Here is a 27,112-nt window from a genome sequence, read left to right as displayed (position 1 = left end):
CTTCGGCTGAAGAGGATCGACCACTGGATGCTCTTCCTGTTCTCCCAAAGCCAAGGAACTCTTGAAACCCCCACTGGAACTCAAGGTTGAACCTCCCTGGTTCCCAGATGGTAAGAGTATATCATCAATGTTATCCTCAGAAGTTGGACAAGAAGCCTGGGGAGGGTGCTTAGAAGTGGGGTACTGTTATGTTTTCCCCTTGCAAGATGGCCCCACAAGCGGCTTCACTTACCCCCTGACAGCCGTGCAGCTTGATGCCACCATGTCTGCCTTCTCTGGGTCCCTCTCTTAGGACTGCTTGTGGGGCGCACGCCACGTGATAAGGTCTTGTGGCAGGAAAACAGAGAGATGCCATGAGATGACATCAGCACTGGCTAGGGATTTAAATCCCAGCCACACTTCCAGCCAGCACCTCAGCAACGGGTCTTCCAAGCACTGCCTGCCTTGTCTAGCCATGCCTGCCTCTTCCAGGGTGCCAAGCCATGCCTGCCTCTTCCAGGCTGTCAAGCCTTGCCTGCTTTATACAGCCTGTCCACCCCTTCCTGCCTCATTCAGCCTGCCTGCCTTGCCTGCCTCATCCAAACTGCCAAGCCTTGCCTGCCTTGTCAAGCCCTGCCTGCCTCGCCCAGCATGCCAAGCCTTGCTTGTCTCATCTTGTCTCATCTGGTCCTTCTGTGCCTTGCCTTGCCACTTCTTGTTCTTCTTGTCCTGCCCTGCTCCTTTGAGGCATTTCTGTTTTGGCCTGACTTCCCATCTTGACCCCTGTATTGAACTCTACAACAGCTTGTCCATACTTGAGCCTATTGTTTTACCACTAGATATTATCAACCACACCTCAGTCCAAGGGCTCACGTCTCATGATATCCAGAGAAATCCTAGTCATTCTAGGCCACATGGCAGCAGCGATTCACACAGTTTCACTAATCCACCTTCACATACAACTCCTACAGAGGGGTCTCTGCTCCCATTGGAACCAGTTCACTCAACTCCTAATGAAACAGGATCTATGCTTGTGGCTAGACCCCTACCTCCTCCAGTAGGGATCACCATTTCATCCACTTCACCACTAAGTTACGCTGGCAACAGATGTCTCCACAAATGTTTTGGAGGCCCACACAGGACCCTTTCAAATTCATGAAACTTAGTAATTCATAGATAATTTCAAATCATTTTTCTAGAATTGAGAGTGATCAGATATGCTTTAACAACTTTCACTTGCCTCCTCCAAGGGAGGAGCATTCTCATTCAAAGTGACAACCAAATGTCCATGTTTCATGTGAACAAACAAAGGAGAACAGTATCTTGGACTCTGCTAAGAAGCGATAAAGATAAAGCAAATGGCATGCAAACATCAAGCTCTCCTGCAAGAGACTTACCTTCCAGGGATCTCCAACACATTAGCAGATCGTCTCAGCAGAATCTTTTGACCACATGAGCAATGTCTGCAAGAGTCAACTGCTGACAGACTATTCAATCTGAGAACTTCCAGCAATCGATCTATTTATATCAGAGCAAAATAGAAAAACTGGAAAAGTTTGCTCCATTCTTCCCAGTGAGCTCAGATCTGATCAGGATGCTGTTCTGCTCAATTGGAATGCAGATCTCATGTACGCTTTTTAACCAGTCCCACTGATCATCAGAACAGTGCAAAAAGTGCTCTAAAACTGCCTGATTTTCATAGCTCCAGTGGTTCCCATATCTAGTACAGCTGTCTAACAGTCTTTCAATCTCTCTTGAGTCATATCCATCTTTAACTCACAAAGAGGAAAGCCTATTTCATCTGAACCCTCCCTCCTTCTCTTTGATGGCATGGATGTTGAGTGCTCAAGGGTCGCCGAATTCTCTTTATACAAAAAGGTTGAATATATAATGTCTGCCAAAAAACCATCAACTAGAAGAGCCTATGAGTTTAAATGGAAAAGGTTCTCCTCATGGTGTCAACATGATATTTTGGATCTATTTGTATGTGAACCCAAAGAACAAGCTATTTGCTCTCTCTTTCTACTTCAGGACTTAACACCTCATCAATAAGAGCAAATCTTAGTACCATAGCAAATTACCATACTCAAACTGAGGGTAAACTGTCTTCACTCATCTATTGTATCCAAGTTCATGAAAGGCTTATGGCATACTAAACCACCAGTTGTGAAACCACCTGTTCTATGGGACCTAAATGTCCTAGCATAAATGATGAGCCACCATTTAAACCACTGGAGTCATTTTCTCTCGGGTTTCTAACATAGAAAGTAATATTCATAAGAACATAAGAAATTGCCATACTGGGTCCGACCAAGGGTTCATCAAGCTCAGCATCCTGTTTCCAACAGTGGCCAGTCCAGGCTACATATACCTGGCAAGTACCCAAAAACTAAGTATATCTCATGCTACTGATGCTAGTAATAGCAATGGCTATTTTCTAAGTCAACTTGATTAATAGCAGGTAATGGACTTCTCCTCCAAGAACTTATCCAAACCTTTTTTAAACACTACACTAACTGCACTAACCACATCCCCTGGCTACAAACTCCAGAGTTTAATTGTGCGTTGAATGAAAAAGAATTTTTTCTGGTAAGTTTTAAACATGCTACATGCTAACTTCATGGAGTGCTCCCTAGTCCTTCTATTATCCGAAAGAGTAAATAACCGATTTACATTTACCTGTTTTAGAGCTCTCATGACTTTAAAGAACTCTATCATATCCCCCCTCAGCCGTCTCTTCTCCAAGCTGAACAGCCCTAACCTCTTTAGCCTTTTCTCATAGGGGAGCTGTTCCATCCCCTTTATCATTTTGGTCACCCTTCTCTGTACCTTCTCCATTGCAACTATATCTTTTTTGAGATGAAGTGACCAATTTTGGTCACTGTGTGCAATTTTGCACACAGTAGCTTGTAACATCTATATCATCCAGAATATTCAGTGAGCTTCAGGCTTTAGTCCATTATCTATCACATATGCATGTTGCGTGTGCCAGCCGCAGCAGCCCTGCGGCTCGGCCCCCTCACCTCTCTCTGGCGAATCCAGGGCCTAGTTCCTCATCTCTGGCAGTGCTGGGCCGCCGGCTCTGTCCTCGGGCCACCCCCAGTGCCTAAGCTTCAGCTACAGAGCTCTGTTCTCCATGTCGGACCTCTCTGCGTGGCTCGCGGAGAGACGTTGCAGTTCAGCACTATGCCCCTCCCTAGGCGTGCGCACGCGCATCAGTATCACCTATGAAGGACCCGCGACAGGAACTTGGCCGTGGCCCCGGATGATGACGTCTCCGAAGTTCCGGTATTTAAGGCCCGGCTTGGCTTCCAGTGATCTCCTTTACAACAGGTCTCCATGCTGGTCGTTTACTCATTGCCTCCTGGTGATTCTCCTGCGTTCCTGGTTCCTGATCCCCATTAGTTCCAGTTCCTGTTCTCCTTTGTTCCTGCATTCCTGATTCCCAGCCCTTCATTGGATTGCCTTCTCGGACATGGCCTCTGCTTTGCCTGACTACGCCATTGACTCTCTCCAAGCTCGGACCTCTGCATTGCTTGACTATGCAGTTGACTCTCTCCAAGCCCGGACCTCTGCATTGCCTGACTACACTATTGATTCTCTCCAAGCCCGGACCTCTGCATTGCCTGACCACGCTATTGATCTTCCCCTTGCCCAGACCTCAGCCTTGCATTGCCACCACTCCTTGATTGCCGCCGGCCCTGACTCGACCTTGCTCTACGACGCCTCTTCAGTCTATGTCACGGACTTGACCTTTTCAGGCTTTGGCCTGTTCCTGCTTGGGTGCACCCTGTCTGACTTTGGTTCTGTTGGCGCCTGGTTCTCTGGGACTTCGCCTTGACCAGTACAGACTTCTCCGTTTTCCTGTTGCTGCCTCTGGGCTGACCTCTCTACCTTTCCACCGACAGTGAAATATGGAGGCCCACCTAAGCCCAGTCGGCCCAGTACCCAAAGGCTCAACCCACGGGAAACGAGGGCTGGTATTGGTGAAGCACCAGCCGGTCTCTGTCCTTCAGCCCACTCCGCCTGCCGATGGTGGGGACCCGTAGGATCCCTCCTTTGGGTAGCATCAACCCCACCTCGGCCCAAGGGTCCACCTGCGGCGCAACAATGCAATTCTTCTACAATAAGGTAGTACTCTACACCCACCCAAAATATATATGAAATGTAGTATCAGATTTCTATATCAATCAAATCATCATGTTAGCTATGCTGTTCCTAAGGCCACACACCCATGAAGGTGAGAAACCCCTTCACTACCATAGACTGGAAAAGAGCCTTGACTTACTACATAAAAAGGTCTCAGCCCCATCATCAGGCTTCACAACTATTTGTCTCTTGTGATTGTAGCAGACTAAGCATAGCAGTGGCCAAACGTACATTGTCCAACTAGCATGAAGCCTACATCACACACTGATATAAACTAGCAGACCTATGAATTACATGCACCATCAAGGGTCATTAAGTTAGAGCCATGGCTGCATCAGTGGTTCATCTGTGAGCCATGCATGAAGACATCTGCAAAGCTGCAACTTCATTTTCCATATTCATCTTTGTGTATTAAATACCTACCCACCTCCTTGGAGAATAAACTACCTAGCTAGATTTAGCTTTAAATCAACTGAGGGGGCTCATGAGGCAATGCCCATGCAGGAATTTGCACACATGTTCAGCAGAGCAAATCTCTACTAGCTAAGAGAGAGACAGGTCAGTTCGGTATTGCCAGATGAGATCATCCCTGTCATAGCTAATTCATCCTGCTGTCTAAGGAACATTGTTTATGGTAAGCAAACTTCCTGTCTTATGGGGATCCACATGTACCCACTAATTTTCAAAGCAGACATATGCATATAAGTCCGCTTTGAAAATTCAGCCTAAAGTCTGTGGGTACTTTATACTTGCAGAAGTCGATATTCAAAGCCATTTAGATGGATAACTTAAAAGTTATCCATCTAAGTGGCAAAACCTGCATATTCTGTGCCTTATCTAGCTAAATTCTGGCCAAATAACTAGTTATCCAGCTAGAATATAGCCAGATAAGTGGCTTTTTTCTAGCTGGGTGGACAGGAGATGTTTTGGAGAGGAATGGCGTTAGCTGGATAAGTTACCTGGATAAGTTATCCAACTACTCTGATCGGTCCACAGACCTGTCCTAAAGATATCAAGATAAACATATCCATCTATCTTTAAGATGGTCGGGTATATTCAACAGTGCAACTGAGCCTCTGAGTACACTCTGCTAGTTAACCAGATAAAGTTATCTGGCTAACTAGCTGAGTTGCACAGTGGCTGAAAATGGACCTCGCAATCTTTAGCTCTCTGCTGTCCACTGAAAATTACCTTCCCTATGAATGACCCCTTTCCATACTTAAGCTTTGATCCTTTTGTTTCTCTTCAGACTTAATTCTTGGTAAAATTTTGCATACACTGTCTGATATCAGATTCAATGTGTCCTTTATTGTATTTTAGTTCCTCTTTTCTGCATTTCCTCCTCTTGTACATTTGCTTTGCCCTGGTTTTCTACAAAAGCTTAAGATCTTTTGTAGTCTTCTGTGTAAAAGGATAATTAGTCAAGTATTTCCATGTCTTCTTAGATGTATCTTTGGCTTTCGACACACTCAATCACAAGATTCTGTTGGGAAGTTTGGAAGTATTGGGTATTTCCTGTACGGTTCTTTCCTGGTTCTCTTCTTTCCTGTCCATCATTTCTTTTGCATTACAATGGGAAACACTACTTCTTAATTACATCCTTTTGTTCCTGATATCCTGATATCCTGATATAAAAAACCCAACCTCCTCAACACATAACATCTACAAATCCCTCCTCAACACTTACAGGAACGCCATCCTGAGAACCAAGAAAGATTTCTACGCAAAAAAAATCCACAACTTCATTTTCGATTCAAAGGCACTATTCTCCTATGTCTCCACTCTTACCAAACCATCTCCCCCCACCATCCCAGACCACCAAGCACTCAACAAAGCCAACGAACTTGCCAACTACTTTAAGACAAAAATCTCCAACCTTACCGATTCTCTCACACCCAACAACAGCCCTCCAATTCACCACCTCACAACCCTACCTCAACAAAATGCCAGTCTCGAGTCATTTGAACCTACCTCTTCTTTGGAGATTGAAAATACCCTCAAAAAAATCAAACCATCCTCCCACCCATCAGACCCATTACCGTCAAACTTGCTTATCGCTATCCCGAACACCATCTCTAAACCTATTTCCGAAATTATTAATACATCTCTGTCTCAAGGTTTAGTACCCAACCAGTTAAAATTGGCAATCCTCAAACCTCTACTTAAAAAACCTAACGCCTCCCCATCAAACCCAGCCAAGTTCCGTCCAATCGCAAACTTACCTCTCATTGCCAAATTGATGGAAAAAATAGTCAACAAGCAACTGTCAGAATATCTCGAAGTACATAACATTCTTTCTCCGGCTCAGTACGGCTTTCGCAAATCCCTAAACACTGAATCTCTTCTACTAACACTCACGGATTCCATCCTCATAAACTTGGATAAAAACAATCCTACCTGCTGGTTCTCTTAGATTTGTCTGCAGCTTTTGATACGGTAAAACACACTTTATTTATAGACCAACTAGCCAACATAGGCATCAAAGGCTCAGCGCTCAGTTGGTTTTGGTCCTTCCTGAACAATAGATTCTATAAAGTCAGGATTAACAACAAGGAATCTCATCCCATCTCTACAGACCAAGGAGTCCCTCAAGGATCTTCACTTTCACCCACCCTTTTCAATATATACCTCCTCCCTCTCTGCCACCTACTCGCAAATCTGAAGCTTACCCATTACCTCTATGCGGATGACATTCAAATCCTGATCCCGATCACAGAATCCCTGCAAAAAACCATTACCTTTTGGAATGACTGCCTTCAGCCAATTAAAGACCTACTCTCCAGTCTCAACTTAGTTTTGAATGCCAGCAAAACGGAAATGATCATCATCTCCCATGACCCCCCCACCACAGCATCAAACTCCTCTCAACCAGCAAACTCAAACATCAATTTCTCCCCCGACGTCAGGGACCTAGGAGCTTGGCTTGACAACAACCTAAACCTTAAAAAGTTCATAAACACTACCACAAAGGACTGCTTTTACAAACTACAAGTCCTCAGAAAGCTAAAACCCCTCCTACACTTCAATGACTTCAGGCTAGTACTCCAATCCATCATACTTTCCAAGCTAGATTACTATAACTCCCTTCTACTCGGGCTCCCCACAAATTCGATTAAACCTCTACAGATGGTACAGAACGCTGCCGCCAGAATTCTTACAAACACCAACAAAAGAGAACATATCACTCCAATCCTCCGTAACCTTCACTGGCGTCCTATAAAATATAGGATCCTCTACAAAGTTCTCACTATCGTTCACAAAGCGACTAACAATCTCGCACCCATCAGGCTAATCACACAACTGCAACCTCATACATCCACCAGACCCATCAGAAGCGCCTACAAAGGCACACTTTATGCCCCACCTGCAAAAACACTACTAGGGAAAAGAGCACTATCTTCAGCAGGCCCCCACCAGTGGAACGCGCTCCCCCCAGATCTAAGACTTGAACCCAGTCATCAGGAGTTAAAAAAAAAACTAAAAACATGGCTCTTCCGCCAAGCCTACCCAGACACTTAACGCAGCCTAGATGCTCGCATTCTCGCGTAATATACAACAGAGTTATTAATCAAATCAATGCTTCCACATGTTCCCCCATTAAGATAATATGCTTTATTGTATATACTGCGCTTATTACTTTCGCATTTATACCGTTTTAATGCATTACTTTTACCTTTATTTATTATAGCTTATTTTCAAATCTACCATACCCATTGTTATTTATCTCTATAATATGATATTGATATCAAAAGTTTTTCCTTCTCTTGTAACTATTCTCTATACCATGTTCCAGTTGTACGTTGTTATTATAGTTTTATAGTTATATGTAAAGCCCGTTGTCTTATAGTTATATGTAAAGCCCCTTCCGTTTGGGCATTTCACTGTTTTATGTAAACCGGAGTGATTTGTATCTGATACAAGAACTTCGGTATATAAAAATTAAAAATAAATAAATAAATAAATAAATATCCCTTAGGGTTCCTCAGTTTCACCTATTCTTAATAAACTTTACTTAGATCCTCTATGCCCTCTCATTACCATATTGGGTATTTCATATAAATTATTTGCAGACGATATGCAGTTTTCTTTCCCTTTTTCTTCTCTGTTTGTCTCTGTACTATGCAAACTGATAGTTTCCCTTTCTGCTATGAAAGATTGGTTGTTGAGCAATATGCTTGTTCTTAATATAAAAAAACAAAAGTAGTATTTATATCAAAAGTAGAAGATAAAAATGTTCCTCAGCAATATTTATTCGAGGGGCACACCATTCCTATTCAGTGTAAAGCGTGGGATCTAGTGGTTATAGTTGATTCCTCCCTTTCCTTGCTTCCTCACATCGATCTGGTTCAAGCATCCTCTTCAAACTGCAGATGTTCTGTTTTTTAAAGCCTATATTGTTTAACTCAGATTTCTAGACTGTTACCCAGTCTTTTTTGGATTAGTGCAATGTTTTGTTCTTGGTTCTTCCTGAATCTCATTTGAAGGTCTTCCAACTTATCCAAAACTATGCTGCTCAATTAATTTCCAGTTCTTCGCTACATGACCATATTTCTCCAGTATTAGCTGACCTCCATTGACTTCCTGTCTCTTGAAGGATAAAGTTTAAGACCCTTACTCTGTTTTTCAAGCTTTAGATGGCCTGGCACCCACCTGGATCATCTCTTCCATATGCAGGCACTGTCCTACTCTGTGTCTCCAATCAGCTACTCAAAATCTCTCAAGCAAGCTCATCTATCAGTATCCTGTAAACAAATTTTCAGTATAGCTGGGTGTATACTTTGAAATAGTCTCCGAGGTGAGATCAGAGCATGTCTCTAGCTTTTCCTTAAGTTCGCTAGTTAATAAATATTTGTCTTCTGATGATTCTGTTTTATTGTTTTTCGCTATTTATTTTGTAATTAATTGCTGTTTCATGATGTATTATTTCTGTCATTAAATATTTTTGTGTATGTTACTTGGAATTTGTTGAGATTTGTGGATCAGTAGAATATAAATTATTTAAATAAATAAAAGGATCCAATGAATGTTAATAATCTAAGCTAGGAATGGCAAAAGCCTATCTTCAATTGCCTCAGATCAATATATTCTCAATGGATATTCACAATTGCTATTTGCATATACCAGCTGTACTGTATAGTTAATTTACATATGTTTGTATCAGGAAAACCCACCCAGCTTGCCTCAATTGAGAATCCAAATTCTGTGTCTTGCATAAGACTATGCCTGGCTTGTCTTATGCAGTTCTGTTTGCTTGTCCCTGTGTAAAGCTATAAGGAGATTGTACCATTTATTTTAGTTTAAACAATTGCTTGGCTTGATTTTCTAAGCTGTAGTAATTCAGTTCTACCAGTTTAGCAGCTGAGATGGCTTTTCAGTTACTCTACATGCTTTGTACTCTTGAGACTAATAAACAAGTGACTTCATTTGCTTAATATATTTTTTGTTCAGTTGGATTTTTCTGTGAAAGTCACTGTAAATCTCGTTATTCATGATGATGATGGGTGATATCCAAGGCTTAAATTGCCTTGTAATCTGTATTTATATAATGGTGATCGCAGACCTGTTTATCAGCATGGTCAAAATTGAACAAATAGCAAAAATAAACAGAAAGAGAGAGAGTGACTGCAGCAAGAGTTTGTAAAGTGGTTCAGCATTATTACAAGCTTTTCAACTCAGGCTCAAGTGGCACTTACTAAACTTGCATTAAAAGCAACTATTTCTGTTCCTTTTTGTTATGCTGTAACCCAAACACAAGGGTTATGAACAAGTAAGGCATGTTCAGGACAAAACCTAGAAGTACAAAAGGAAAAACAACACAGATGATATTGTAGCTGATCCCTGTCTTGTGTTGTGAACACCATCCAGGGATGCTACAGGTCCAGATCCAAGTCCGGATGATATATGGAGGCCCACCTAAGCCCAGCCGGCCCGGTACCCAAAGGCTCAACCCGCGGGGAACCAGGGCTGGAACCCCTGACATGGTTAGTCACAGTCACTATCAGAGGAACATTTTCTAAGGTTATAACCCCTACTTTCTTAGCATTCAGACAGGTAGATCCAGAACTCGTGGGTTATGCACCCCTACCAGCAGATGGTGACGGAGCTAAGCTGACATCACAGTATAAAGACTCCTGCACAGACATCAGCCTGCCAGTATTCTCTGTCTACAGCAGATGGTGGATATGCTTCTACCTGTTGGGGATTGTGCTGAAGTTTAATAGAAGGAGAAAGAGAAGTTTATTGCCCCGCTCTCCTATGGTGATACAGTATGGTCCCTCTCTCAATCGAGATTTCCTGAGGTGATTTGGTGGATTCTCCCTCAGATGAATGCCTTGGTCTGGTAGCTGTTTTTTCTGGCATGGACTTAGCTGTAAAAAAAAAAAAAGCTGAAAGGCAAGCGGGTGCAGGAAGCTGAACGTAGTGGTAAAGGTACATGCCCTCTACCCCCTTCATCCGGACACCGACTCCATTCTTAGCTGGGGCGGGCTGAGCTCAGGTAAAGAGTTTTGAAAAAGGAAGTGAAAGAGGGGGAGTTGATTTTAAGGATTCCTTTCCCCTCCAGTCTCCATGCTCGGTGCACCAGTCTGATATCCATTCTTGTGTCCAGGGGACTTGGGGAACTCGGACAGCTTGGCAGATTGAGCAGTCTTTTGGGCTAGACCCTGCTCTCAGGCTCAGAATTTTGCCACATGGTAGGCCGCAGTGGCGTTCATGCACTTTTCCACAGCACGTAAGTCTGTCCTCTTCAGGACATTGGTTTGTGCTGAATGCTTGGCTGGATGTCCGGATGTGCGTCTAATAATGCGCCTAGCTGGTCACCCAGTTAGGCACATATGGACACACAGTTGTGTGTATAGGAAGCCTTCTGGAGCGCTTGGTAGGGAGCCTGAAGTTGTGGTGTGCTTCACGACACCTAAGAGTCGGTCACACGAGAGATTGGGCATCCAGCTGATTGGTTATATTTGGTGCTTAATTTTTGGGCGTCCAGTCCTTTCAAGCATCGAGCTTAGCCAAGCATGCACTCTTCTTGGAGTCAGTTTAGAATGTGTGATTTATTATGGCACCAATAGCAAAGAAGCCTAAGCACCTTGCCCTGTGTGCTGCTTGCCTTATTCAGCTATCTCAGCCTGGCATTCCCTCTAATTTGTGTCAGCACTATTTGGAGGCTCAAGGAGACTTGTCTCCCTCTGATTTTGCTAAGCCCGGTCCTTCCCAGCTTCTTGCAGGAATGGGAAAAGAGTTGCCAGAGATCTGTCCTGGAATTGGGACTCCCCTAACTGGTTTCTCAGAGGGGGAAGGTAGTTCAGTGGGTGTAGTACCAATGCTTCCTGGTTTTGGCCTGGATCAGTCTACCTTTTCTTGGGTGAAATTTTTTCAAGCGCTGCAGTCTTTTCTTCAGGCACAGTCGTTGGCCCCAAATAATTGAGTTTCAGGATTGCAGTCTGATGATTCATGTGCACCTGGTGTTGCGGGTAAGCGTTGGAGTAAGTCTAGGGCTGCCACGGGTCGCTCCAATAGGGACCCAGACAGCAAGGATCATGAAACCGATCCTTATTACTTGGAGGAAGGAGAAATTTTTCCAGGGCTGGAGCCGTATAGATCTATGTTGTAGAGATGTGAATCATGTGCCAGATCGTCTTAACGATCAGATTCGGCTGGGGGGGGGGGGAATCTGATCGTTAAGATATGTGAATTGGAATCATTTCCGATTCCAATTCACATCACTAATTTTTTTTTTAAGGGTCGGGTGGGGTTTGTTTTTTTTTATCGGGCCATCGGCGCCATTTTAATTAGTGGCAGCCAAAATGGCTCTGATGGCCCGAGAGCGGGAGATCGCGCCGGGACCCCCCTCCCCCCCCCCCCCCACTGGTCCACCAGGTAATTTAACATTTTGGGGAGGTTCGGGAGGGTGGGGGAGGGTAAGGAATTGGTTTTAAAGGGTCGGGGTGGGTTTAGGGGTTGTTTTGGTGGGCCGGTTTTCCTGCCCTCCCCCAAATAATTCCCGTGCCCTATTTAACGATACAATACAAATGCCCCTGATGATAAATCGGGGGCATTTGTATTGTATCGTGCACTCTAACGATTTAGGACGATTTTAAAATTATCTGATGATAATTTTAATCGTTCAAAAACGATTCACATTCCTACTATGTTGTGTTTCTTTCATAGAGATGAGCTACTGGCTCTGATTTCCCAGACATTGAAGATGCTGGGAGTACTGGTGGCTGATTCCATGTCTGAGCCAAAGAAAGATCCAATTTTGACTTCTTTGCGTAAAACCTCATGTTTCTTTCCTATTAAGGAGGCTGTTCGAGAATTTATTGATCTTGAATGGGGCACCCCAGAAGAGAATTTGAAAGGGTGATGAACCTTGGAAGGGCCTTATCCCTTGGATCCGGCTGCAAGGGATCAGTTGCGTTTTCTGAAAGTGGATGTGCTAGTGTGTACAGTCACCAAGCGCACAACTATTCCTGTGGAAGGGGGAGTGGCACTGAAGGATGCTCAAGATAGAAGACTTGAGGCCATCCTTAAGCAAGTCTTTGAAGCAATGGCAATTCATTTGCAGATAGCTTTGTGTTGCTCCCTGGTGGCTCACTCTTGCTTACTTCTCTCTCAATAAGTCAGTGAACCTGTTGTGAATTCCAGGGCAGTGATGGAATCAGCAGCCACCTTTTTGGATGAAGTGGGCTGCAGCCTGGTTCACACTTCAGCCAGAGGGTTGGCTTCGGTAATAGTGGCCAGATGTCAGCTATGGTTCAGGAATTGGTCGACCGATACAATTTCAAAGTCTAGTCTTACTAAATTGCCCTTTAAAGGATCACTCTTGTTTGGGAGTGAGCTGGAGAAAATGGCCAATAATAATGCCAGAGAAAAAGAAGCAGACACCATGCTTCTTCGGCATGAGAGGTCATGCGAGGGGTTTCAGATGTTTTTGGCTCTATAGAGGAGCGGCTTCTCAAAGGATTTGGCCCTGGGACGGGACTTAGTCCTTTCATCCCAGACAACCCAGAAGAAGTGCAGGCTCATGTAGTGGTGACCCTCAAGCCACTCAATGAAGGTGTGCCGACCCACCCCTGGGGGGGGTGCCTCTCTCTATTTTATTGGAAGTGGGTCGAGATATCAGACCAATGGGCAGTGGAGGTGATAAAAGATGGTTACAGTCTGGAATTTCTCATTGTTCCTCGGGATATCTTCATGGTATCTCTATGCAACTGTCTGCAGAAGAGACAAGCAGTGGAGTGTACGTTATCAAGACCCATCAGCTGTAAGCTGTAGTCCAGTGCCCAAATCTTCAGAAATATGGTCGCTATCTGACTTCATTTACTTCATTGTGTCGAAGAAGGAAAGCTCCTATCACTTCATCCTATATCTTAAGGGAGCCAACTGTCATTGTGGGTGACTCGATTTCACATGGAACCTTACACACAGTGATAATGACAGTAAGTCCGGGGTAGGTAATTTCTGACATCACTAGATTTGTCAGAAGTGTACCTTCATGTTCCCATTCAACCTGGAGCATCAGCATTTCTACGTTTTGCTGTGTTAGGGGCAAGACTATCAGTTCTGGGCAATACCTTTCCATCTCGCTACCGCGCACAGAATCTTTTCCAAACTTATGGTAGTTGTGGCAGTATTAAGAAAGGATGGCATTAGAACATAAGAACATAAGAACATAATGAAATTGCCATGCTGGGTCAGACCAAGGGTCCCATCAAGCCCAGCATCCTGTTTCCAACAGAGGCCAAAACCAGGCCACAAGACCTCTCATGATCTTAAAGACCTCTATCATATCCCCCTCAGCCGTCTCTTCTCCAAGCTGAACAGCCCTACTCTCTTCAGCCTTTCCTCATAGGGAAGCTGTTCCATCCCCTTTATCATTTTGGTTCCCTTCTTTGTACCTTCTCCATCGCAACTATATCTTTTTTGAGATGCGGCGACCAGAATTGTACACAGATTCAAGGTGTGGTCTCACCATGGAGCGATAGAGAGGCATTATGACATTTTCCGTTCTATTAACCTTTCCCTTCCTAATAATTCCTAACTTCTATTTGCTTTTTTGACTGCGCAGCACACTGAGCTGACAATTTTAAAGTCTTATCCACTATGATGCCTAGATCCTTTTTCCTGGGTGGTAGCTCCTAATATGGAACCTAACATTGTGTAACTACAGCCACGGTTTAGTTTTTCCCTATATGCAACACCTTGCACTTGTCCACATTAAATTTCATCTGCCATTTGGAATGCCCAATCTTCAAGTCTCGCAAGTCTCCTGCAATGTATCACCAGTCTGCTTGTGATTTATAACTACTCTGAATAATTTTGTATCATCTGCAAATTTGATAACCTCACTCATTGTATTCCTTTCCAGATCAATTTATATATATATTGAAAAGCACCGGTCCAAGTACAGATCCCTGAGGCACTCCACTGTTTACCCTTTCCACTGAGAAAATTGACCATTTAATCCTACTCTCTGTTTCCTGTCTTTTAACCAGCTTGTAATCCACGAAAGGACATCGCCTCCTATTCCATGACTTTTTAGTTTTCATAGAAGCCTCTCATGAGGGACTTTGTCAAACACCTTCTGAAAATCCAAATACACTACATCTACCGGTTCACCTTTAACCACATGTTTATTAACCCCTTCAAAAAAATGAAGCAGATTTGTTCGCAAGAACTTCCCTTGGGTAAATCCATGTTGACTATGTTCCATTAATCATGTCTTTCTATATGCTTTTACAATTTTGTTCTTGAGAATAGTTTCCACTATTTTTCCCGGCACTGAAGTCAGGCTTCACTGGTCTGTAGTTACCCGAATCGCCCCTGGAGCCTTTTTTTAAATATTGGGGTTACATTGGCCACCCTCCAATCTTCAGGTACATTGGATGATTTTAATGATAGGTTACAAATTTTAACACTAATAGATCAGAAATTTCATTTTTTAGTTCCTTCAGAACCCTAGGATGCATACCATCTGGTCCAGGTGATTTGCTACTCTTTAGTTTGTCAATCTGGCCTACTATATCTTCCAGGTTCACAGTGATTTCGTTCAGTTCGTCTGACTCATCACCCCTGAAAACCATCTCCGGAACTGGTATCTCCCCAACATCCTCATTAGTAAACACGGAGGCAAAGAATTCATTTAGTCTTTCTGCAATGGCCTTATCTTCCCTAAGAGCCCCTTTAACCCCTCTGTCATCTAATGGTCCAACCGACTCCCTCACAGGTTTCTTGCTTTGGATATATTTAAAAAAGTTTTTATTATGAGTTTTTGCCTCTATGACCAATTTTATTTCAAATTCTCTCTTCGCCTGTCTTATCAATGTTTTACACTTAGCTTGACAATGCTTATGTTTTATCCTATTTTCTTCAGATGGATCCTTCTTCCAATTTTTGAAGGATGTTTTTTTGGCTAAAATAGCCTCTTTCACCTCACCTTTTAACCATGACGGTAATCGTTTTGCCTTCCTTCCACCTTTCTTAATGCACAGAATACATATGGACTGCGCCTCTAGGATTGTATTTTTAAACAATGTCCATGCCTGTTGAACACTTTTAACCTTTGCAGCTGCACCTTTCATTTTTTTCTAACTATTTTTCTAATTTTATCAAAGTTTCCCTTTTTAAAATTTAGTGTTAGAGCTGCAGATTTACTTATTGTCCCCCTTCCAGTTATTAATTTAAATTTGATCATGTTATGATCACTGTTGCCAAGTGGCCCCACCACCGTTACTTCTCTCACCAAATCTTGCGTTCCACTAAGAATTAAATCTAAAATAGCTCCCTCTCTTGTTGGTTCCTGAACCAATTGCTCCATGAAGCAATCATTTATTACATCCAGGAACTTTGTCTCTAGCAAGTCCTGATGTTACATTTACCCAGTCAATAATAATTGGGGTAATTGAAATCTCCCATTATTATTGCACTGCCAAATTGGTTTGCTTCCCTGATTTCTCTTAGCATTTCATCATCTGTCTGACCATTTTGTCCAGGTGGACGGTAGTATACTCCTATCACTATACTCTTACCCAACACACATGGGATTTCTACCCATAAAGATTCTACTGAGCATTTAGTCTCTTGTATGATCTTTATCCTGTTGGACTCTATACCCTCCCAGACATAAATTGCCACACCCCCACCAAGTTGATCCTCCCTATCATTGCGATATAATTTGTACCCTGATATAGCACTGTCCCATTGGTTATCCTCCTTCCACCAAGTCTCTGTGATGCCAATTATGTCAATCTCATCATTTGCTGCTATACACTCTAACTCTCCCATCTTACTACTTAGACTTCTGGCATTGGCATACAGACATTTCAAAGTGTGTATTTTGCTTGTTTTAACAACCTACTTTTCAGTTGTTTGGGATAATTCGGAAATCATTAGCTTTGGTGATTTTTTACATATAGGTATATGAACTAGAGATGTGAATCGTGTGATCGATCGTCTTAACGATCGATTTCGGCTGGGGGGGGAGGGAATCGGATCGTCGCGGTTTTGTTTTTTTAAATATCGTGTAAATTGTAAATTGGGGGAGGGCAGGAAAATCGGCACACTAAAACATCCCTAAAACCCACCCCGACCCTTTAAAATAAATCCCCCACCCTCCCGAACCCCCCCAAAATGCCTTAAATTACCTGGGGTCCAGAGGGGGGGTCCCAGTGTGATCTTTTACTCTCGGGCCTCCGGTGTGTTGTAGAAATGGCGCCGGCGCTACCTTTGCCCTGTTATATGACAGGGCAAAGGTAGCGCCGGCTCCATTTGTTTTTTGTCCCCCGACGTCAGGAGCATAGGAGATCGCTCCCGGACCCCCGCTGGACCCCCAGGGACTTTTGGCCAGCTTGGGGGGGCCTCCTGACCCCCACAAGACTTGCCAAAAGTCCAGCAGGGGTCCGGGAGCGACCGCCTACACTCGAATCGTTTTGCCGTACAAAATGGCGCCGGCCATACTAGGCCGGCGCCATTTTGTACGGCAAAACGACGTCAGGAGCATTGGAGATCGCTCCCGGACCCCCGCTGGACCCCCAGGGACTTTTGGCCAGCTTGGGGGGGGCCTCCTGACCCCCACAAGACTTGCCAAAAGTCCAGCGGGGGTCCGGGAGCGACCTCCTGCACTCGAATCGTTTTGCCGTACAAAATGGCGCCGGCCATACTAGGCCGGCGCCATTTTGTACGGCAAAACGACATCAGGAGCGTAGGAGATCGCTCCCGGACCCCTGCTGGACCCCCAGGGACTTTTGGCCAGCTTGGAGGGGTCAGGAGGCCAGCTTGGGGGGGACTTTTGGCCAGCTTGGGGGGGCCTCCTGACCCCCCCAAGCTGGCCAAAAGTCCCTGGGGGTCCGGGAGCGATCTCCTATGCTCCTGACGTCGTTTTGCCGTACAAAATGGCGCCGGCCATACGCCGTATGGCCGGCGCATTTTGTACGGCAAAACGATTCGAGTGCAGGAGGTCGCGCCTGGACCCCCGCTGGCCTTTTGGCAAGTCTTGGGGGGGTCAGGAGGCCCCCCCCAAGCTGGCCAAAAGTCCCTGGGGGTCCAGCGGGGGTCTGGGAGCGATCTCCTGTGCTCATGACGTCGGGGGACAAAAAACAAAATGGCGCCGGCGCTACCTTTGCCCTGGCAAAGGTAGCGCCGGCGCCATTTCTACAACACACCGGAGGCCCGAGAGTAAAAGATCACTCTGGGACACACCCCCCCCCCCCCCACTGGACCCCAGGTAATTTAAGGCATTTTTGGGGGGGTTCGGGAGGGTGGGGGATTTATTTTAAAGGGTCGGGGTGGGTTTTAGGGTTGTTTTAGTGTGCCTGTTTTCCCGCCCTCCCCCTTCCCCCGATTTACGATTTTTGACGATAAATCAGGGGAATTCCTATTAAATATCGCCTCTAACAATTTTTGACGATTTAAAATATATCGGACGATATTTTAAATCGTCAAAAAACGATTCACATCCCTAATATGAACTATGTTTGCATTTAATGGAACCTCTCTGTTGGGATGCCCTAACTCTCCTGTTTCATTAGTATCCTTCAAGGATACATTTCTATGAACCATGCACTGCTGAGTGACTGTTGGCTTTCCCCCTTGTTCTAGTTTAAAAGCTGCTCTATCTCCTTTTTGAAATTTAGTGCCAGCAGCTTGGTTCCACTCTGTTTAAGGTGGAGCCCATTCTTTCGGAAAAGTCTCCCCTTTCCCCAAATGTTTCCCCAGTTCCTTACAAAGCTGAATCCCTCTTCCCTGCACCATCGACTCATCCACTCATTGAAACTCTGGAGCTCTGCCTGCCTCCGGGGACCTGCACGTGGAATTTAGAGGAAGTTTTAGCAAGAGCACCTTGAGTCAGATGTTCTTTGTGCTGTGCCAAACCTTATCCCCAGGAATTGTTACAGAAGGGGGGGCCCCAGGAGGCCTTAGCCCTCTGTTATGCGCACACAGGCTTTGGCTAGATGTAGCAAGAGATGGCATGAGCAGCTGCTGCGCGAGAATAGGAGATGTGTGCCTTAGGACCTCGGTGAACCCAGAGAGGAGCTTCGGGGAAACAGCGAGGCTGGTGAGACAGATCCGTGTCTGGGTCGAGACTAAGCCCAGGCCCCTGCCAACCTGCATACCTCAGTGAGACCAACCAACCTTGGTTGGTCTCTTGAGTGGTCTTCCGACTACTCCAAGCCCTTTTGTACCTGCCGCTGTGAATGGCAATGGCAACAGGCCGGACAGGAGATGAGGGCAGACGAAGGCTCTGGAATATGAAGGCTGAGACAGGACACTTGGGGCGTGAAGACTCAGACGAGAACATAAGAACATAAGAAATTGCCATACTGGGTCAGACCAAGGGTCCATCAAGCCCAGCATCCTGTTTCCAACAGTGGCCAATCCAGGCCATAAGAACCTGGCAAGTACCCAAAAACTAAGTCTATTCCATGTAACCATTGCTAATGGCAGTGGCTATTCTCTAAGTGAACTTAATAGCAGGTAATGGACTTCTCCTCCAAGAACTTATCCAATCCTTTTTTAAACTCAGCTATACTAACTGCATGAACCACATTCTCTGGCAACAAATTCCAGAGTTTAATTGTGCGTTGAGTAAAAAAGAACTTTCTCCGATTAGTTTTAAATGTGCCCCATGCTAACTTCATGGAGTGCCCCCTAGTCTTTCTACTATCCGAAAGAGTAAATAACCGATTCACATCTACCCGTTCTAGACCTCTCATGATTTTAAACACCTCTATCATATCATTGTGATGTGAAGACTCAGATGAGAAGCTTGAGCATGGAGACTCAGGATCAAGGTTTTAGGAACAAGTACTGGTTTGAGACTGCAACGCAGCGTGCCCTACACAGCCCACAGCCAATGGACTGGTCGCAGACCACGCTTGAGTGCGGAGTAGACTCTAGACGAATACATGGTAGTTGAAGCCGGAACATGGTGAAGATTCAGTAGAAGCCTGTACCAAGGCACGCCCTACACAGCCACCCATGGCTGGTCGTGGACCACGCTGGAATGGCACAGGTTCAATCAGAGTCTTAGGCATGGACGGTTCAGCCACCAGAATATCCGAGGGCCAAGACAAATTCCAGGGTAAGGGACCAAGACGAGACTTGGCTTCGAGCAAAGGGAAGGGGGCCAAGGCGAGACTTGGCTTAAGGCATGAAACATGGGACCAAGACGAGACTTGGCTTCAAAGTGAAGATGACCCTGTGGAGACTAGTGCTGCGAGACGAGAAGGCTGGCCCATGCCACGAGGTGACAAGACACGACAGGACACGCCAGAGAAGGTAGCCATGAGGAACCAAGGGTCCAGGAAGCAGAAGCAGAGACGAGCCATCAGGAAGGAACCCAACTGACCGAGGCTCCAGCACTCTAGTATTGGACATATATGATGTAGAATGGGAGGAGAGGAAAGGTCTAGCCTCACTTCCAACTGTTTGCAGAGGGCCCGCTAAGTGAACTGTATTTCATGGTTGCTAAGAATGCATTCATGGAATGCATGTAAGCAGAATATATGCTGCAAAGGCTTCAAGAGGGACAAAATGGGTCATCTTAGAAAACTGGTTGATCTAAAATTTAAATTTAATCTGCCTGACCAGTCTTATACTTATTATGATAAATTAATGAGAGTGATAGAAAAGCGATATGGGGAGGACTGGAAATGGTCAGAGCCTATGTTGATGGAAAAAGCATTTTTGAAAGGTGATGCTTCTGGGAGAGCCAGCTTGGTACTTTACAGGGCCATCGTACAATTGTATCTGTCTATGGAACCCCCTCTTCCAGTGGACGAGCAATGGAATAGGGAACTGGGCCTCCATATAGACTAAATTGGTGGGCATCAGATATGGCACATCATGTACAAGATCTTGCTTTGTGCACACAGGGCAGAGTTAATGGTTAAACCACTATTGTGTAGCTAAGATATCCCCTCTTTTTCCATAAATTTTCTCCTTCTTCCTCTCCACTTTGTTGAGGAGGTTGTGGGCAGGTAGCCACCTACTTGCATGCTTGGTGGGATTGTCCATTTGTACAGGCCTTCTGGTAGAAGGTGAATAGATTTGTTAATTAAATGGTTAAACTACAGTAACCCTAACACTGGCTATTTATTTGCTGGGCTGGTGGAGTGGGTCATATGACAACATGCAGCTAATCCATGTCGCCATGTTCTCTATTGCTACTAAAAGTAAATCGGCACACACGTTGGAGCACTGGAGAAATCAAGTACATGCTACTGCATTGATTGAGAAACTTACTTTTTATTTATGAGATAAAGTTGCATTTTATAATAAAGTTTGGGGTCACTACTGGAAATTGTGTGATTCTGTATGATTCCGTATAAATTTAAGAGAACCTGTTAATTTTGTTGTATGCGACATTTGGTTTTGTATAATGCGCTACAGGTCTTCCTAACAGTGTCTTGTGTTGCCCAGTACTGTAAATAAACAAAAAGTTACCAAAAAAAATAAAGAAAACTGGTCCATGATTACCCAGATAACAGTGTGCCCTGCAGAAGGAGGTAAGAAATGAATCCAGGGTTTCTAGGGCACTGGGAAGGGATGAAGTAAGACTGCCGGTCATTGGCAGGGGTTTTAATTTTTCTTATAGTTATTACAGGAAGAGATGTAATTCTGCACCTCCTTGGCTAGGTTGGGCACCAGTAATTGCAGGAGATGAGGTTCACTGCTTTACAGATGTCCTAATGGCCTTGAATCATGGGCCCATTTCACGATTCTCTGTTGGAGGTTGTCAGACATGAATGTCTTTCCAGAGGTAATTCTGTCCTAATGGTGCCATGGAGATAACAGCGACAATCTTTGCCAGGTCAATGAGTTGTTGAGGGGTATTAGAGATCTGTCAGGTCGATCAATCTGGACAGTGTGTCCGCTTTGTTTCTCTCTGCTGGGTGACAAATTAAGCAGATGTCAAATCTGGAAGATCAACTGGCCTGAGTCTTCTGGCAGTTTGTAGATATAGCAGGTTTTTATGGTATGTGAAGATGGTAAATATATGTAAGATGCTCTCCAGCAGGTGACGTCACTCTTCCAAAGTTAATTTAATGGCGAGTAGTTCATGATTGCCTATGCCATAATTTCTTTCAACTGGAGAGAATTTTCTATAATAAAAGATGCAGGCTAACAGTTTGCTGCTGGAAGTGGACTGAGACAGGATGACCCTTACACCCACAGAGGAGGCGTCAATTTCCAAAAAGAAGGGCTGCATTGGATCAGGTCTTTAATACACTAGGGAAGAGATAAAAGCCTCTTTCATGCAGGCAAATGCTCAAATTACATCGGGTAGCCAGTCCTTGGCGTTCGCCCCTTTCTTGGTAAGCATGTTAATGGGGGTGATGAAGGTGAAGTAGTGCTGGATGAATTGCCTATAATAGTTGGCAAATCCCAGGAATTGCTGAGTTGTCATGTCCAATCCATAATAGCAGAGTGTTTAGAAGGGTCTATTGTGCTGATATTATATATCACAGGAAAAGGAGCTCTGACAGTTCAAAAGCTGATTTCTCCAATTTGGCTTAGAAGGCATGTCCCCATAACCACTGAAGCACCATTTTGACATCAGAGCGATGGGCAAGGAGATTGGGTGAGTAGATCTGGATGTTATCCAAATATATTATGATGCAAATATATAGTAAGTTTCTGAATATGTCATTGACAAAATTTTGAAAAACTGCCAGGGCATTATAGTTAATGTTAAAAGCAGATGTCTACTCATCACCCTCACATATCCATATGAGGTTATATGCCCCCACAGATCCAACTTAAGTGAAGAAAGTAGCTTCTTAAAGCCGGTTAAACAATTCTGCTATTAGTGGCAGCAGAGAGTGAAATGGTATTTCAAGATATTAGATTCATGGTATGAATATTTGAGAAAGTAATTTTGGACTAAACACCCACCAATGATTCTGAATCAGATTTTGAAATGACAGTATTATCGACTAATCCAGCAATAGTTATTAAGCAGGGGAAGATCCTGTCAGAAAAATCTGATTTACTTTTTCGACTGGGTGACTAGGAAATTGGATCAAGGAAGAGCGCTAGATGTCACCTACTTGGATTTCAGCAAGGCTTTTGATACGGTCCTGCAGAGGAGGCTGGTGAATAAAATGAGAAGCTTAGGAGTGAGTGCCGAGGTGGTGGCCTGGATTGCAAACTGGTTGATGGACAGACGACAATGTGTGATGATAAATGGAACTTACTCTGAAGAGAGAGCAGTGTTAAGTGGAGAGTCGCAAGGATCGGTGTTGGGACCGGTCCTGTTCAATATCTATGTGAGCGACATAGCGGATAATTTAGAAGGTAAGGTTTGTCTGTTTGTGGATAACACTAAGATCTGCAACAGAGTGGACACGCCAGAAGGAGTGGAGAGAATGAGAAGGGATTTAAGGAAGCTGGAAGAGTGGTCGAAGATATCGAAGCTGAGATTCAATGCCAAGAAGTGCAAAGTCATGCATATCGGGTGTGGAAATCTGAAAGAACTGTATTCGATGGGGGGTGAAGGGCTGATGTGCACGGAGCAGGAGAGAGACCTAGGGGTGATAGTATCTAACAATCTGAAGTCGGCGAAACAATGTGACAAGGCGATAGCTAAAGCCAGAAGAATGCTGAGCTGCATGGAGAGAGGAATATTGAGTAAGAAAAGGGAAGTGATTATCCCCTTGTACAGGTCTTTGGTGAGGCCTCACCTGGAGTACTGTGCTCAGTTCTGGAGACCGTATCTCTGAAGGGACAGAGACAGGATGGAGGCAATCCCGAGAAGGGCGACAAAAAAGGTGGCTGGTCTTCATCGAATGTCTCATGAGGAGAGATTGAAGAATCTAAATATGTACACCCTGGAGGAAAGGAGGAGCAGAGGTGATATGATACAGACTTTTAGATACTTGAAAGGTTTTAATGATCCAAAGTTAACGACAAACCTTTTCCGGCAGAAAAAAATCAGCAGAACCAGGGGTCACAATTTAAAACTCCAGGGAGGAAGATTCAGAACCAATGTCAGGAAATATTTCTTCACGGAGTGGGTGGTGGATGCCTGGAATGCCCTTTCGGAGGAAGTGGTGAAGACCAGAACTGTGAAGGATTTCAAAGGTGCATGGGATAAACACTGTGGATCCATAAAGTCTAGAGCAGAGCTTTCCAAACTTTTCATGTTGGTGACACACTTTTTAGACAAACATAATTTCGGGACACAGTAATTCAGTTTACTAGCAAACCAGAGGTTAAAGGTTAAACGAACTAAATGTATTTTGACAATTTATGTATGTTTCCTTAAATATATACATAATAAAATGTTTCACGACACAACCTATCTTGTGAAAACCTCTCATTTATATTAAAAATATATAATATTCCAAGCTTAATGTTATTGTTCTAATTTATGAATAACAATAATAAAACAAAGTTATTATGTTATTCAATTTACCTCTTTAATGAGATATATGAGCTTGATGGGATGAACACAGATTTTGAATATTTGGTGTTAATAAGAAAGTCCAAAGGGTCTTGTGCGTAATTTTAAAAAGCTGGCCAGTTTCACACTATATAATTATTTGATAGCCTCATTCAACTAATTCTATATGGCTATGAGAGTGAAGACTGGAATTTATAGGAAGGGACAGAATGTCAATATAAATCCTGCACCTCCAGTTCTGTAACTCTGTGCATCCACTGAAATTCCCCCAAACAATGGAGCTTGGATGTTTCCCTTACAGCTCATCATACTAAAAGATATTTTCAAATTCTGGTGTCACCTCACAGTAACAGCAGCACAAACACCTTCCACTGCCAGGCACATTGTGAACTAACACAAAACCTCGCAAAAAAGACACTCAAAAGCTATACTGCAATCCCATCGTAACATAACAGTAATAACACCAAGGACTCAAACAACAATAACCCTACCTGTGAATAAGCAAGGGTAAATATTACACTGGGTCCTAGAATACCAATACACCACCTACTGAGGAAACAAAACAAACCCGATTGCTATAGATCCCTATGCTAGTAGAATCTCTCATCATGGTCACACACACAGAGCAGAGACAGACCCTCACCAAATACAGAATAAAGGAGCACAAATTTGACAAAAACTGACATGGAAACCCCAAGAAGCCAGACTCTGTGTATTAACAATGGAAAAACAGAACCACCATTCCTCATAAAACAAATAAAATCAAGAAACATAAAGCATCAGTTATAATAGTAAAACCATACTAATAAAAGAATATTTTAAAACTACTGATAAATAGAATTTCTATTAATTAAAATCATATACATTTTTTACAATTTCCCAAATACCAATAAAATATTTAAAAACGGCACATATATCAAATAACACCCAATAATTAAAACTAATAAGGATTTTAAAAAGCCCCTGCTGTCCATACGTGGGAGCTCTTGATTTCCAGTCACCCTGATATTGTCAAGGATTAGGAGGTTATCCTCTCTCTCTCACACATACTCACATGTCCATTCTCTCTCACACATACACTGTCACATACATACATACATATTCATGCTCTTATACCCACCATAACTTCTCGCTCTCGCAGACACTGACACACTCTCAGGCTCTAAGACACTCTCTCCCCCTCCACACACACCAACCACACAAACTCTTACTCCCCTGGATTTTCTCATACACACTCATGCTCTCACTCTCTCTGGCTCCCTCACATATACACACAAACACACACACCCAGGCAAGTTCCCAATCACTCTCACACAAACACACACACCCAGGCAAGCTCCCAGTCATTCTCACACACTGAAACTGACCCCCAGGCAGGCTCCCATTCATTTTCACACCACTCCCTCACAATCCCCCAGGCATGCACACATTCATTCTCACACAAACAGACCCCCAGGCAGGCACCAATTCATTCTCACACACACACACGCATACACCACACACAGGCAGGCACCTATTCTCACACATACATACCCCAGGAAGACATTCATACATTCTCATACACAGACACACCCTCAGGCAGGCACCCATGCATTCACACACATACACCCCCAGGCAGACTCCCATTCATTCACATGCACACTAAAGGCAGACCCCCTCTCTTTCTTTTGCCAGCAACCTCAAGAGCCTCTCTCATTCCTCTGCTTCCACTGTCACTGATGCCGCATGGGTATTTGGGAGGCGCTGATTGCTGCTATTGGCACTGAAACCCATTCTGTTGCCTTCTCTGTGTAGGCCCCGTGGGTTTCCACTTCCTCCATGTTGATCTCGTACATTGTGAGATCCGCATAGAGAAAATGCTACTTTTGCACATTACCAAAAATTACGTGTGCCAATCAGTAAAAAGTAAATTTTTTTTTACCTTTGCTGTCTGATCTTAGTTTTTTATCAGTTGGTCACAGGCTTTTTTGTTCCACCTTTCCTTTCTTATTTTTTTTGCCAATTCCTTTCATATTGTCTTTTTTTTCTATTTCTTTTCTCTCCATCTATCTTCTTCCCTCAAACATACAGTCAGGTTCTCATTCTCACATGCTTTCTCTCTCTCTCTCACACACACACACACACACAGGCTCTCACATGCTCTCTCTCATACAATCATTCATACACAGTCTCTCTCTTGCACATGCTGTCTGACTTGCTCAAGCACAGACTCTCACTGTCACATGCTCTCTCTCATACAATCATTCATACACACAGACTCTCACTGGTACATGCTGTCTCTCTCACACACACACAGGCTCTCACATGCTGTCTCTGCAAACATTCAGGTCCTCACTCCCACACACAGTCTCTCAACTCATCTCATACATGCACACAATCTCTCATCTCATACATGCACACAATCTCTCAACTCATCTCATTTTATTGTATTTATTTATTTAAAAGTGTTTGTATACGTCTTTACAAACAGTGTTTAATCAAAACGGTTTACATAACTAAATAAAAAACAAATGTAAATAAAGATTTAAATTTAAAAGAACATAAAGATTATCAAATTATAAAAGCTCAAAATTACAAAAATATATAATAAAAATAAACGCACTCTACGGGCCCTCAGCCTTTCTCTTACCTCTGGGCTCCTCTTCACGGGTCACTGCAGGATGGGCTCTGCAGCGGCCCTGATCTTCGCGGGCCAATCCGCAGCAGCGGCGTCCCTCTTCTTCGCGGGCCGATCCGCGGCAGCGGCGTCCCTCTTCTTCGCGGGCCAATCCGCGGCAGCGGCGTCTCTCTTCTTCGCGGGCCGATCCGCGGTGGGGACCCTGCTACCGGGCCTCCTCCTCTCAGCCCGCTGCCCTTCTTCTGAACGTGGCTGATGCTCCACCTCCTTCCTGCCCGTGCGGCTCCGGCAACATTTTTCTTCCGGGGCCGCGTGGGCAGGAAGGAGGAGGAGCACCTGCGTGACCTTTTTCTTCGAGCCGTGGTGACGTACCATATTTTTCGCTCCATAAGACGCACCTGACCATAAGACGCACCTAGGATTCAGAGGGGGAAAATAAAAAAAAAAAAAATTTGTGCTAA

General features: G+C 44.1%; 1 protein-coding gene across 1 annotated transcript in view; it reads left to right on the top strand.

Annotated features, from left to right (window-relative positions):
• GABBR2 (gamma-aminobutyric acid type B receptor subunit 2) overlaps positions 1 to 27,112 on the top strand; it is a 2,655,237-nt gene that overhangs the window by 2,363,244 nt on the left and 264,881 nt on the right.

Source organism: Rhinatrema bivittatum, chromosome 2 (genome assembly GCF_901001135.1).
Source record: "Rhinatrema bivittatum chromosome 2, aRhiBiv1.1, whole genome shotgun sequence".
NCBI classification, from domain to species: domain Eukaryota; kingdom Metazoa; phylum Chordata; class Amphibia; order Gymnophiona; family Rhinatrematidae; genus Rhinatrema; species Rhinatrema bivittatum.
This window is presented reverse-complemented; position numbering and strand designations above follow the sequence as displayed.